The sequence below is a fragment of the Acomys minous genome (assembly GCF_964271855.1).
Source record: "Acomys minous genome assembly, chromosome: 5".
Taxonomy (NCBI): Eukaryota; Metazoa; Chordata; class Mammalia; order Rodentia; family Muridae; genus Acomys; species Acomys minous.
Genome location: NC_140494.1, coordinates 112,798,114 through 112,812,223, shown reverse-complemented (window position 1 = coordinate 112,812,223; position 14,110 = coordinate 112,798,114). Strand labels below are relative to the sequence as shown.

The 14,110-nt window shown below is 45.2% G+C and overlaps 1 pseudogene across 1 annotated transcript; it reads left to right on the top strand.

Moving 5' to 3' along the window:
• Positions 1-3,505: 3,505 nt before the first annotated feature.
• Positions 3,506-12,817, top strand: LOC311598447 (delta-aminolevulinic acid dehydratase-like; annotated as a pseudogene). The gene is made up of 2 exons: positions 3,506-3,646; positions 11,887-12,817. The product of its transcript is annotated as a delta-aminolevulinic acid dehydratase-like (transcript).
• The last annotated feature ends 1,293 nt before the right edge of the window (positions 12,818-14,110 follow it).

Genomic DNA, 14,110 nt, shown 5'->3' with positions numbered 1-14,110 from the left:
CAGTGCTTTGCTTTCCCATTCTCAGCCAGGACATCAGAAGGACCCCACTAAAACCATTACATGCAAAAGAAGAAAACTTTTCCGTGTCCTGGTCCGATGCCCTCCCCCATACTGTAAGAACACTGTGAGTTGGCGGATCTTCTTCCGTGGGCACAGGGTAGAGTGCCAAGAGGAAGTGAACGGAAGAGGAAGGTGATTTGGGATCAGACCAGGACTACTTCCGTGGCTAGAGAGAGGTGGAGGCGTCACCGGCTGATGCCAGTGTACAGATGCCACATGTGAGCATGAAGACTCGGTGCCTTAGTCTTCATCACCGTGTGAGGGTGTAGATGGGGCCAGGCCTTTATGCTTCTCTTTATGTTTCCTATCAACACCAGAGGTGCATCAAAGATGTTCTCGATCTGATGAGAGGTCTTAGGGTTGGATCCTGTTATTGAAGAGCTAATGACTTTACAGCGGGATTCTGGGCAAGCTAAAGTCAGCTGAAATGGAAGCCAGGTGTTGGACACTTAAGAGCATGATTGCATGCTTCTAGCCTGTTAGGGGATGTCATAAGTGGTTTGACACCCTCTCCTTCCTTTTCCCTTTGTAAGTTTCTGTGGCACTAGGAGAATTCATTTTTACTTTGAGTGTGTGTGTGTGTGCGTGTGTGTGTGTGTGTGTGTAAAGTGTGTGTGAGTGCCTTCAGAGTCCAGAAAAGGTGTCAGATCCCTTGGAAATGCAGTTACAGCGATTATGAGCCACTCCATGTGCATGCTTGAGCTGAACTTGTGTCATCTGGAAGTACAGGAAGCCCTCTCCACCACTGAGACAACCCGCCAACCCTGATAGAATACATGTAGCTTTTAGAGTTATTAAATAAACCAAAAAAAAAACCCCATATTTTTTTAAAACCCAGGGGGAGCTGGGCATGGTTGCACACGCCTTTAATCCCAGCACTCGGAAAGCAGAAGCAGGTGGATCTCTATGAGTCTGAGGCTAGTTTGGTCTACAAAGTGATTCCAGGACAGCAAGGGCCACACAGAGAAACCCCATCTCCAAAAATCAAAAACAAAAAAATATCCCAGCACATGGGAGGCAAAGGCAGATGGATCGCTGTGAGTTCAAGGCCAGCCTAGTCTACATAGTGAGTTCCAGGACAGCCAGAGCTATATAAAGTCTCCCCCCCCCCTCTCTCTCTCACACACACACACTATTTTAGATATATTTGAAGATGCAAAATAGGAGGCATTTGTTTAAGGATTAGTGGAAGGTAGCATGTGTGTACACCAACATACTCATTTTTAATGACCCAAGTTTTAGAAGAAAGGGACCTCATAACACTAAGAAATATTTCTCCTAAACACATTTATTTTCTTAGAATGTTCTAGAATACTCTTGATGCTGAAAAAAAAACAAACAAACCCATACATCCTGAATGGAAAGGGCTCATGTAGTTTCCTGCCTGAGGAGTCACCTTGTCTAGCATTCATTGGAGTTTCTGAGAAAGCTAATTATTTCCAGCATATAACTCAAGCCTTCTTTAGAATCAAGCAGCGAGACCTTATGAAAAGATTTAAAAATTCAAAATTAATTATATTGTGAAGTCTACTTCCCTTTTCTCCCCAGTCCCACATAAATAAAAAAAACAGGCAGCACCACCAACCATCAACAGTAGTCATCTCATAGTAAACATGACTCATGGGAACAGCAACCCCTTGAGAAATCAAATCTCGTGCTACCTAATGCTCATGACTGCCAGAGGCTGGCTCTTGAGAAATTTTTTATTAACCCATACCTGGGACTTTAGATTAAATTTCGTGTCACCTTGGACAATAATGCAAATGAAGACTGACTTGTCCACCAGCCTTGTTTGGCTATCCTTAATTATTTTTCCCCTCTCCTTTGGTTACTCTGTAGTACACATTTATCTAGAACTCACTATTTAGTTCAAGGTGACTCTGAACTCAAGACAATCATCCTGTCTCAGTGTCCCGAGCACTGGGATTGCAGGTGTGAGTCACCACATCTGGCCAGGTGCTACTTCATTCTCTGTGACCCATTAAAAAAGGAACCATGTCCTTGTTCTCTCCATTGTGTGCCTCCAACTGCCTTCTTTGTGGCTGCATTTGCTGAGTGAAAATGGGTTTATATTTTTTACATATGTGTCTATGGATTTATGTATAGATCTTTTATATCTTGCTGATTGCAATTCTTTTCTTTTTTTTCTCCAAGACAGGGTTTCTCTGTGTAGCCTTTGTTGTCCTGGACTAGCTTTGTAGACCAAGCTGGCCTCAAACTCACAATGATCTGCCTGCCTCTGCCTCCCAAGTGCTGGGATTACCCACATGTGCCACAACGTCCAGCTTCATTTAAAAAAAAAAAAAGATGGCTGGGCATGGTGGTGCATGCCTTTAATCCCAGCACTTGGGGAGGCAGAGGCAGGTGGATCTCTGTGAGTTCAAGGCCAGCTTGGTCTACAAAATGAGTCCAAGACAGCCAGGACCACACAGAGAAACCCTGTTCTTGAAAAAAAAAAAAAAGGTTTTAGGCCAGATGTGATGTTATACGCCTTTAATTTCAACACTCAGGCAGATGGATCTCTGTGAGTTCAAGGCTGGCCTGATCTACATAATGAGTTCCAAAACAGGACAACCAGAGCTACATCATAGAGAGATCTTGTCTCAATAAAATAAAACCCCTAAAGTATAAAAAAAGTAAAGATTTTATTATATTTTTCTTTACAAGTCTCTCTCTCTCTCTCTCTCTCTCTCTCTCTCTCTCTCTCTCTCTCTGTGTGTGTGTGTGTGTGTGTGTGTGTGTGTGTGTGTGTGTACAGTTGCATGCAGTGGCCAGGAGAGGGCGTTGGATCCCCTGAGGCTGAAATTACAGGTAATTGGGGGGGGCCAAACTCAAATCCTCTGACAAAGCAGTACATCGCCTTAACCACTGCGATATCTCTTCTGATTCCTTAAATTCATCATTTAATCTTATGTAATCTGATTATTTTATTCAGCTATTCACTTTGGTTTTGAGCATAACCTTTCTTTTGTCTATCAAGTCAAGATTTTAAAAAACTCCTATGATAGCTATGTAACAGTCAAGAGTGATGAGAGCTTCCTTTGACGTAAGCATCTGTCTTAGTTAGGGTTTCTATTGCTGTACGGAGACACCATGACCACTGTAATGCTTATAAAAGAAAACATCTAATAGGGGCTGGCTTACAGTTTCAGGAGTTTAGTCCATTATCATCATGGTGGGACAGAAGCATGGCATCATGCAGGTAGACATGGTGCTGGAGAAAGAGCTGAGACTTCTACATTTTTAAAAATTCATTTATTTATTGACTTTGCATCCTGATTTCAGCCTCCCCTCCTTTTCTCTCAGGTCCCCCCACACACCCCTCCCTCAAATTCTCCCCTCTCTTTCTCCGCAGAGAAGGAGGAGGTCCTCCATGGGTACTAACCCACCCTGGCCCATTAAGTCACTTCAGGACTAGGTGCATCCTCTCCCACGGAGGCCAGACATGGCAGCCCAGTTAGGGGAACGGGATCCAAAGGGAGAGCTCAGAGTCAGAGAGGGTCCCCACTCTAGTTGTTGGAGGACCCAGAAAAAGACCAAGCTGCGCATCTGCTACATCTGTACAGAGAGCCTAAGACCAGTCCGAGTATGTTCTTTGGTTGGTGGTTCAGTCTCTGCGAGGCCCCATGGGCCCAGGTTAGTTGACTCTGTAGTTCTTCTTGTGGAGTCCTTGACCCCTCTGGCTCCCTCAATTGGTCTGTCAACTCTTCCATAGGACTCCCTGAGCTCTGTCTAATGATTGGCTGTGAGAATAACCATCTGTTTCCATCAGCTGCTGGGTAAAGCCAGGGCATTGTCAGTAGGGCAAAATGGCAGCCCATAGAACGGGAAAAGAGTTCTACATCTTGATCCGCAGGTAGCAGAAGGAGAGTCCGTTCCACACTGGGCAGAGCTGAGCACAGGAGACCTCAAAACCCATCACAAAGACACACTTCCCCCAACAAGGCCACAGCTACTCCATCCAGCAAGGTTGCTCCTCCTAATAGTGTCATTCCTTGTGGGCGAAGCATTCAAACACATGAGTCTGTCGGGGCCGTTCTATTCAAACCACCCCAGCGGCAGAGATCTTAATGGCCTTTCCATGTGGATAATGAGTCTGCTCAGTGTGTACATCATGGTACATATAATTCTACAATGGTATTTTAGGCAGTCACTTAAACTTAGGCTCTTAGTTGAGCCAGGAATAGGAGTGAGTGGTCATGGTGGTACATGCTTTTAACGCTGGCATTTAGGAGACAGAAAAGGTGGATCTCTGTAAGTTCAAGTCAGCCTGGACTATGCGGTGAGATCCAGGCCATCTGGGGCTACATAGTGGAGAGCCAATCTAAAAAATAAAACATAAATAAAAATAAGGACTGAGCACACACCCAAACATGACAGGACCATCTGTGGGGGATTCCATCTCTTGGGAAAATGTCTTTCAAGTAGTTGTCCTTCCTCTTGTGTAGGGGTTAGGTTACTAGGGCACCTTGGGCAGCCCATAAAAAAATGGAATAATTTTCTGATTTTCAAAGACCCAGCTTATGTATTCCTCTGGGAATATATATTTAATGGAAAATGACCATCGATTAGATATGTTAAAACAAGTCAGTTCTAATTCCAGCTTTTTTTTCCCATGTATGTAGTGTTCACATGCGTGAGGGCACAGAGCTTAACATCAGGTGTCTTCCTCAGTCAGTTTCCACTTTGTGTATTGAGGTAAGGCCTCTTACTTGAACCCAGAGCTTGCTGACTCAGCTAGTCTGAGGAGCTAGCTTGGGTGAAAAAGGATCTTCCTTTTCTCTGTCTCCTGGGCCTGGGCCTACAACAGGGCTGCCACACCCACCTAGTATTTACATGGATGCTAGCTGGGCTCTGAACTCCAGGCCACAGGCTTGATTGACAAGTGCTCTACCCACTAAACTGCCTCCCCCCACCCCCCAACACTTAGAGGCTTTGTTATTTTTAAATTGAGTTATAGTTTTCTGTGACCCAGGTTAGACAGGGCTGGCTTTGAATCTCAAATTTTTCTTCAACAACAACAACAACAACAACAACAACAACAATAATAATAATAATAATAAATCACCAACCATTACATTAACAAAACATCCCGATATCCATTAATGCAATGCAAATGGATTAGAAACAGTTTTTAAAACTTTCTTATCACTAATGTACCACGACCCCACAAAGTGTTGGGATTTCTATGTACAGAGATGAACTTGATGCAGCACATCTGGTCACTGGTGACCACCTGCCTCGTGTGGAATTTACTCCCACTGCTTGTGAAATGTTCACTCACATAGATGTTAAGCCTCCGCTTGGACTGGACCCATCATTTCTGAGTTACATTCGCTTCTTCTGGCGCAGTAGCTCACGACTCCGCTGTGTCGTGCACATCATCTTCACACTGCAAACCAAAGTCTCAGCGATTAACGTTTCTAGGAAACTGAGGCCCTTCCCCTGTGAAATGGCCTTTAATTTTGAATTAGCACAGTAAGAAGAGACATTCACGTTCAGCTAAAGAACTAAAACATGAGCACTATTTTGCACACAGAAAACTGGTGTTTCCGTATTCAGACATGTTAACTTAAAAGCAGCTGCTACAAGTTAAAAGTTCATTGCTGGGCGTCCAGTTCTAACAGTGAGGGCTAGCAGAGCACAGAATCCTCTCTGGCTAAACCCCCGAAAGGCTAGTTAGAACAGAACCACAGGCACTATATTATATTTACATTTGGCTATACGGAGAAACAGGGAATTCCAAATGTCAACAATGAAAAATATATACACAGATGCTGTGTGCCACGTGGTGTACTCACAGCCTCGGGCTGCAGAGGCCTTGGTGAGCAGAGGTGACTACAGGCTTCGAAATGAAAGCTAAGATTCAGAGGCGTAACCCTGAGCAAGAGTCACAGGACGGATGCGCAGGGGTGAAGGGGAGACTGAGAGGTCACCCTGTCCTGCCACAGCGCAAGGCTCCACTGAAACTTGCTAAGGTCTTGGGCTTTGGGAAGGGAACAATCAACTCCCCTGCCCCCCCCCCACCCGCAAGTAAAAAAAAACCTAAGTTTACCTCACAGACAGAGCAGAAGATTGAAACCCCCGACTTTACAGTACAGATAGCTTTGGTGCTTTGCACATGGCCCAGAACATGCATCCCAACCAAAGCCTGATATAAAACAGCCTAGAAAAAGCAAAAATCTCACACCAAAGGGGCTGCTTAGGAGGGCTCTCAAATCTGAAGCTGTGCAGAAAGGTATGTCCCCACTGAGGCTCAGAGCAATTTTCCAAAATGACAAAACACAGCAGGAAGTAATCCACCAGGTGTGACAGATAAGATCCAACAGCCAGCGGCTTTACAGCCAGCGGGTTTGCATACTTTCTCCCTCCTGAGACAGAGCCTGTTGTCCCATAAAATAAGTGTGCTTACAGCAGCTTGAGCTAAGAAATCACAGGAAAATGGGAGACTACCCAAGGCTCACTTTCAGAGATTCTAAAAATAAAATGGAAAGCTACAACTGACACCTTAAAACCTTAACTCCTTAAATCCTGTATTCATGTCCTAGAGTACACATCAAGGAGGCATATATAGAAGGCACCATTCAAAAGAAATTTTAAGAAAGGGAAAATATGACAGCTTATAAGATATTGATGAACTGAATGTGGTAACACATGTCTGCATGCCAGCAGTTGGGTGGAGGGGTCAAGAATCTGAGGTCACCCTTACCTTCATGATGAATTTAAGCAGCACATGGTAGGTAAGATCCTGTCTGAGACAGAGATAGAAAGAGAGACAGGGACACACAGAGAAAACCAGTCACTGTTTATCTAATAGGAACTTTCAAAAGAAAGAATGGAGAGTGAGAGAAGTAATATTTTAAAATAAAAATGTTTAAGAAATATACTGGCTTAAATAAGAAATTCCTCCATAGGCTTGGATATTTGAACACCTGACCCCAGTTAGTGGTTGCTGTCTGGGATGTTTCAGGAAGCACAGCCTTGCAGGAGGATTTTCATAGTTGAGGACAGGCACTGAAAGCTTATAGCTTTGCCCTACTTCCTGCTTGCTTCCTACGTCACACTTATAATTGAGTTGTGATTGCTTAGCTTCCTGTTCCTGCCAAAGTGCCTTCGGTAGGCCGCCATGCTTCCCTATAATTATGGGCTCTCTGGAACTGTAAGCCAAAAGTAATTTTTTCTTCCATAAGTAGATTTTGATCATGGCATTTTAAATCACAGATAGAGAAAAATAATTAATACAAGAAAATTTCTTTGGTACAAAACACATTTCTCTTCAGAGAATTACAAAACATCAAAAGCATGTTTAAGAGATAATCCAAGATTTAAAAAAAATACACTAAAAGGGTACATTAGCTAAAATAATAGTTCTCGCAACAAAAATGACCAAGCTGAGAGCCCATGGAATAAGTTTTGAAACTACCAATAGAATTCAGTCCCTAACAAGATTATTATTATTATTTAATCGTGAAGAGGTAAAATGGCCTTGGCAAAATGTTTAAGGAGAACCCAGTCCTTTGTGGGCCACATCACCCATAGACAGGTAGTCTTGTGGTATATAAGAAACCTAGCCTAGAACCCTTACCCAGATCTAGCCAATGGTCAGAACAGTCTCCACACTTGAGTGGAGAGTGGGATATGACTTTCTCACATACTCTGGTGCCTCACCTTTGACCATGTCCCCTGGAGGGGGAGACCTGGTGGCACTCAGAGGAAGGACAGCAGGTTACCGAGAAGAGACTTGATATCCTATGAGCATATACGAGGGGGAGGAAATCCCCCTCAGGAACAGTCATAGGGGAGGGGAGTAAGGGGAAAATGGGAGGGAGGGAAGAATGGGAGGATACAAGGGGTGGGATAACCATTGAGATGTGACAAGAATAAATTAATTTTAAAAAATTAAAAAAAAAAAAAAAAGAAACCTAGCTTAGGAGGCTCAGTGGTTAAGTGTATTTATTGCTCTTGCAGAGGACCCAGGCTTGGTGCTCAGCATCCATACCACAGTCACAACTGCCTATGATTCCAGTTCCAGGGCATGCAACGTGCTCTGGCCTCCACGGGCACCTGCACACATATGATGTATGTACACCCATGCAGACGCATCCAGGGTAAAAACAACAACAACAAACAACAAAGCAAAAGCCACCTAGCTGTGAGCCTGAAAAGCAGCATTTCTCCAAGGCTTTTCCTTCAAGTTTCTTCTGCCTTGAGCTACTGCCCTGACTTCCCTCAGCCAAGGACTGTAACATGAAAGTATCAGCCGGATAAATCCCTTCATCCCCAAAGTTAATTTTGGTCAAGCTGTTTTATCCCAGCAACAGAATATATCTAAAACAACCTTAATATCAATTCCACTGGGTTATCACGGAAGTGAAAATACGAACGTTCAAAGTCCTGCGCCTAAGAACTCCAGGCCAGGGCTTGAGGAGTCTGCTCGGTAAGATTTGGCTTCGCTCATGGTTGTGTCTTTATGCTCCTAGTAGCACATCTACTGACACCATGGTTATAGGCTTGTGCCAAGCCCGTAAGCCAACATGTGCTCATTGTTTCATCAAAAAAGTCTTTCGTTTGAGGTAGGGCTTGTGTGTTGGAGATGCTCCCATGGTGTTCTTGGCACTGTGGTTAAATGTAAACGTCCCTAAGAGTCAACACAGCTGTCCAGAGTGCTCTCTGGGCGTGGCGTTTATGCTGGTGTGTACATCCATGGAGAGCTGGTTCCACGTCCTCCCTGTTCTGTCATGTTTTGAATACCAGGGCTGGAGCAGTGGGAAGGCATTGGGTGTCATAGTGGCAGCATCAACACTTTCAGACTTGAGCAAGTCTTCTTGCCTGTCTCTCTAGATCCATTTGGAAAGTTTGAAAAGGGCCTCGCCTGCCAGGCGTCTGTCTGTCTTTCTAAGGCAGAAAATGGCATAGATGGAAATGACACGTGACATCCCATAGTTTTACAACTTCCACTCCAATTCTTGCCTTCTCCTGTTAATTCACTTTTGTTTTGATATTGAGGGCGGGGAACTGGCAACGCAGTTTAACACACAGTGAGTAAAGAAATACGCAGTCAGCTAACAACTGCAAACACCTGCTGATCGAGATAAGCCTTTCATGGCAGCCTACTCCAGTGACCATACTTCTGTCTTTTTATATAGCCCCTCCTCCTCCTCCTCCTCCTCCTCCTCCTCCTCCTTCTTCTTCTTCCCCTCCTCTTCCTCCTTCTTCATTGTTGTCTTCTTCATCATTGTTTTATTATTATTATTATTATTATTAGTTTTTGTCTTTTTTCTTTTGTTTTGTTTTTTGGTTTTTTTGAGACAGGGTTTCTCTGTGTAGCCTTGGCTGTCCTGGACTCACTTTGTAGACCAGGCTGGCCTCACAGAGATCAGCCTACCTCTGCTGGGATTACAGATGTGTGCCACCGTGCTTGGCTTTATAGCTTTTTTTTTTTTTAAGGTCACTTTCTACTGTGTAGTATAGATCTTTTGGCCTGATCTGATAAAGAACATTCAATGAAATCAGCATGGTGTTTCCTGACCTATAGAAGGGAAGGCTAGCATACAAAGAGAAGGTCAGCGGTGGGCAGCATTGACAACAGCAGTAATCGCGTGTCCTAGATAATCGGAAAGATGCAAGCCTCAGGTTTCCTTTCTGATTGCCCTGGTCTCTAACAGCATGCCGATAAACAGGTTAGCACCAATGATGCTATAAGAAAATACTGAAGTACTTCTTTTTAAAACTTTTGTCAAATAACTTGGTTGTCTTAATACAACTTGTTGTGTTTCTAAAAAATAACATAGCTTTTTATAATGCAACATGACAAAAATCCACAAGGATAGCTGTGGATGGTGGTGTCTGCCTGTAATTCCAGCACTTGGGAGGATGAGGCATGGGGTTTGTTAAAGGTCAAGACCAGGCTGGGCTACAAAGTTGAAGGTCAGCCTGAGATACAGACTGAAACCCCGTCTCAAACAAACAACAAACATATTACCAAAAACCCACAAAGAAGAACAGAGAAGGGTGAAAAAAAATCTTTGGAAGTTGGAAAGCAAATGAATGAGAACAAAGTGACATAACAGAACCAAGAAAGGTGAACGTTAGAAGCCAAGACGCAGGTTGCTTCACACTGCAAAACTTCAGGAAGCCTAGAACTGGAGGTAGCAGATAGGCCTAAGCAGCATGTGGGTGAGGCTCAGACAAGACTCACCGCCAGCCAGTGGAAGAAGTGGCTGGATCTACTGCTTAGCTCTGCGACCCTGCAGAGCTGCAGCCCCATGGTTGTCATCATCCTGACAGAAGAATGGAACGGCAATGTTCTCCAAACGAAAACAAAAACAACAAACAGCCAGAGACACTCTGCCCTGGATGGCGCCCATAGCAGCTGCAGCAAGAGCTGCTGACTAGATGACTCAGTGTGTAAAGACTGCTGTGTAGCCTGATGGCCTGGGAGCCACATGGGAGAAGGAGAGAAATGACTCCTGACCTCCATGAGTGCATACACACATTCCCGTGCAAACACACACACACACACACACACACACACACACACACACACACACACACACACACACACACTAAATAGCAAAAATGTAATAAAATGGACATGGTGGCAGTGCAAACTAAATCCACATAGACACGGGAACACTAGCCACTTCTTCTGGTACCCAGGCACTCATTTCCAGGCAGGAACTCTCTGCAGAAAAGCAAGAGAATCTGACATCCATGCAAAAGAGGAACATCAGGGCCAGAGAGATGGCTCAGAGGTTAAGAGCACTGCCTGTTCTTCCAAATTCCCAGCAACCACGTGGAGGTTCACAACCATTTATAGTGAGATCTAGTGCCCTCTTCTGGCCTGCAGGTGTAAATGCTGTATAAATAATAAATCTTTGAAAGAAAGGAAGGAAGGAAGGAAGGAAGGAAGAAAGAAAGGAAGAAAGAAAGAAAGAGAGGAAAATCACAGATACTTGGTTGGACCCCAACCAGACCTTACCCAGACATCTGGAGGTGTCTGGTGACAGTTTGTGGTCACAGATGGAGCTTGCAACTATCCTCTAATGAGCAGGGGCTGGGGTGTTGCTGAACACCCAAGATGCAAAGGACAGCCTTCGGGATAGCAAGTGTCCCAGCTCAAGTCAACAAAGCACGGCTAGGCGTTCTGTCACTAATCCACACCAGAGCAAAGCCCAACAGTGGAGAAGCACAGTCCAAGTTCTCGGGGTCCACTTGTTGTTGTTGTTTTAATAATGATTTACGTATTCTTGTGTTATGAGCATGAGTGTTTTGACTCTGTGTATGCAGCACCCATGTGCCTGGTGCCTGGAGAGGCCAGAAGGGGGTGCCAGATCTGAGTTTGACCCTCTGGTCCCACATGGCAGAAGGAGAGAAGTGGAGGTCTGGGCCATCCTTGGCTACGTAAAAAATTTAAGTCTAACCCTGGGTTGCATGCAACTTCCTAGAAACTTAATATAAATAAATAAAACTTAAAAACAAACCAAGGGAGAATTTATAGAACAAATGAAGGACATTTTGGAAGATAATGTATAAGATAAGTTCAACAAAGGGTTGAAAGACCAAAATTGTCCATAAGCCTGCACAAAATGACAAACAGAAAGTAGTAGAACAGATTAAAAACAAAAACAAAAACAAAAAACGGACAGGAAGGCTTGTGCTTTGAGAGCGGGAGAGCGCAGTGTTTAGAGCGGCAGTTTGTGGGCGGGGCAAGCAGCGTCCCAGAGCTGAGCCTGCAGTAGACACCCCAGGAGTCTAGATGCCATCCAGCAGACTGCCCTGTGCTCCACTGGCCCACACCATGCATCACCTGTCCGCTCTGCACAGTGGCAGACAGCTGCCCCCACCATCAGCGCCCTCAACTTCATCTATCCCATCTTTGTCACAGGACATTCCTGATGATGTCCAGCCTATCGCCAGCCTCCTGGGAGTGGCCAGTTATGGTGCGCCAGCTACAGGAGATGCTGAGACCCCTGGTGGAAGCAGATCTGCACTGTGTTCTGATCTTTGGCATTCCCAGCAGAGTTGCTAAGGATTAACAGAGGGCTCTGCAGCTGACTCAGAGGACTCCACAGCTACTGAGGCTATCAGTCTGCTGAGGAAGAACATCCCTACCCTCCTAGTGGCCTGTGGTGTCTGCTTGTGCCCTTACACCTCCCATGGTCACTGTGACCTCCTGAGTGAGAACGGAGCCTTCCTGGCTGCGACGCTGGCAGAGGTGGGGGCTAGCCCATGTCAAGGAAAGATGTCAGGTTGTAGCTCCATCGGACATGATGGATGGACATGTTGTGGCCATCAAGGCTGCCCTGCTGAAACATGGACTTGGCAACAGGGTTTCTGTGATGAGCTATAATGCCAAACTTTCCTCCTGTTTCTATGGCCCTTTCCGGGAAGCAGCTCAGTCAAGCCCAGCTTTTGGAGACCTCCACTGTTGCCAGGTGCCTCCTGGAGCCCATGGTCTGGCCTTCCGCGCAGCGGCCCAGGACATTCAGTAAGGAGCTGACATGCTCACGGGGAAGCCGGGATTGCCCTACGTGGATGTGGTGCGGGAGGCGAAGGACAAGCACCCGGAGCTTCCCTCGCAGTCAGGAGAGTTTGCCACGTTGTGGCACGGAAGCTAAGCCGGGCCCTTTGGTCTCAGGACTGCTGTACTAGAGGCCAAGAAGGCCTTCCGCAGAGCCGGGGCCCCATTATCATCATCTACTTTGCACCCCAGCTGTTGAAGAGGCTGAAGGAAGAGAGGTGGGAAAGTGTGTAGGGCTTGACTTTGACAAAGCTCCCTGGGCCTCGGAGAAGAGAAGGCCAAAGTAAATGCTGCTGTTAGAACTGTGGGGGGAAAATGGACAGGAAATTATCAAAGGAACAACCTCAAAAACAAACAAACAAAACTGAACCGGGCATGGTGGCGCACGCCTTTAATCCCAGCACTCGGGAGGCAGAGGCAGGCGGATCACTGTGAGTTCGAGGCCAGCCTGGTCTACAAAGTGAGTCCAGGACAGCCAAGGCTACACAGAGAAACCCTGTTTCAAAAAACCAAGATGGATAGATAGATAGAGATAGATGAATGGATGGATGGAACTGAAGGATAGTTACTTTCTGGCTAGAGGAAATCACAGCAATGGATGAAAACAATTCATAGGAAGATACATTATTTTGCAAGGTCACAATCTAATGGTAACTAAAAAATAAGGAGGATACAGATAATTGTGTCCAGGAAGCCTGTGGAGAAACAGGTTCAAGTGTCTGAGGAAAAATGGTCTCCCAGCCAGAATGTCCTCCCTTCTGCAAAGGTAACACAATGTGGGAGGGAAAAGGCACCATTTCAGACAGACAAGGTCTCGACATTTCTACCTCTCAAATTCTCTTCCCAGGAGACCCTGAAGGAGTATGATAATCACAAATAAAATTAAATGTAAAGATATAAATGCTTGCTTGCCAGAGTAGGAAGTTTAAGATAGCACCCAAACCTGGAAATGGAGAACTTTCTGCATAAGCTACATGTGGTGGTACATGTCAGTAACTCTAGCAGCCAAGAGATGGAGGCGGGAGGATAGCAAATTTGGGACAAGACCAGGCCACATGGTAAGATACTGCCTCAAAAAATAAAAATAAAGACAAAAATTACTCCAAAGCAAGCAGAAAATTAAAAATTCTATGCAGCTGAGCACAGTGTTGAGCAGCGTGTAATCCCAAGCACCAGGGAGGTAAAGGCAGACAGATTGCTGTGAGTTCGAGGCCAGCCTGGTCTACAAAGTAAGTCTAGGACAGCCAAGGCTACACAGAGAAACTGTCTTGAAAAACCCAAAAAAGGAAAAATAAAAAAATAAAAAAATTCTATGCAGTCATGAATAATGTTAACATTGGCTGTATCTTGAAGGATGTTGGAGTCCAAGGTCAGTCTGACCTATACAATGAGCTCCTGGCCAGTCAGAACTACATACAGAGATCTTGTCTCAGTCCCCGCTCCCCCCCAAAAAAATACAAAAAGTGCTGGGGCTGCAGCTCAGTGGTAGAGAGCTAGCCTAGCGTACACGGCATGCCCAAGGCCCTT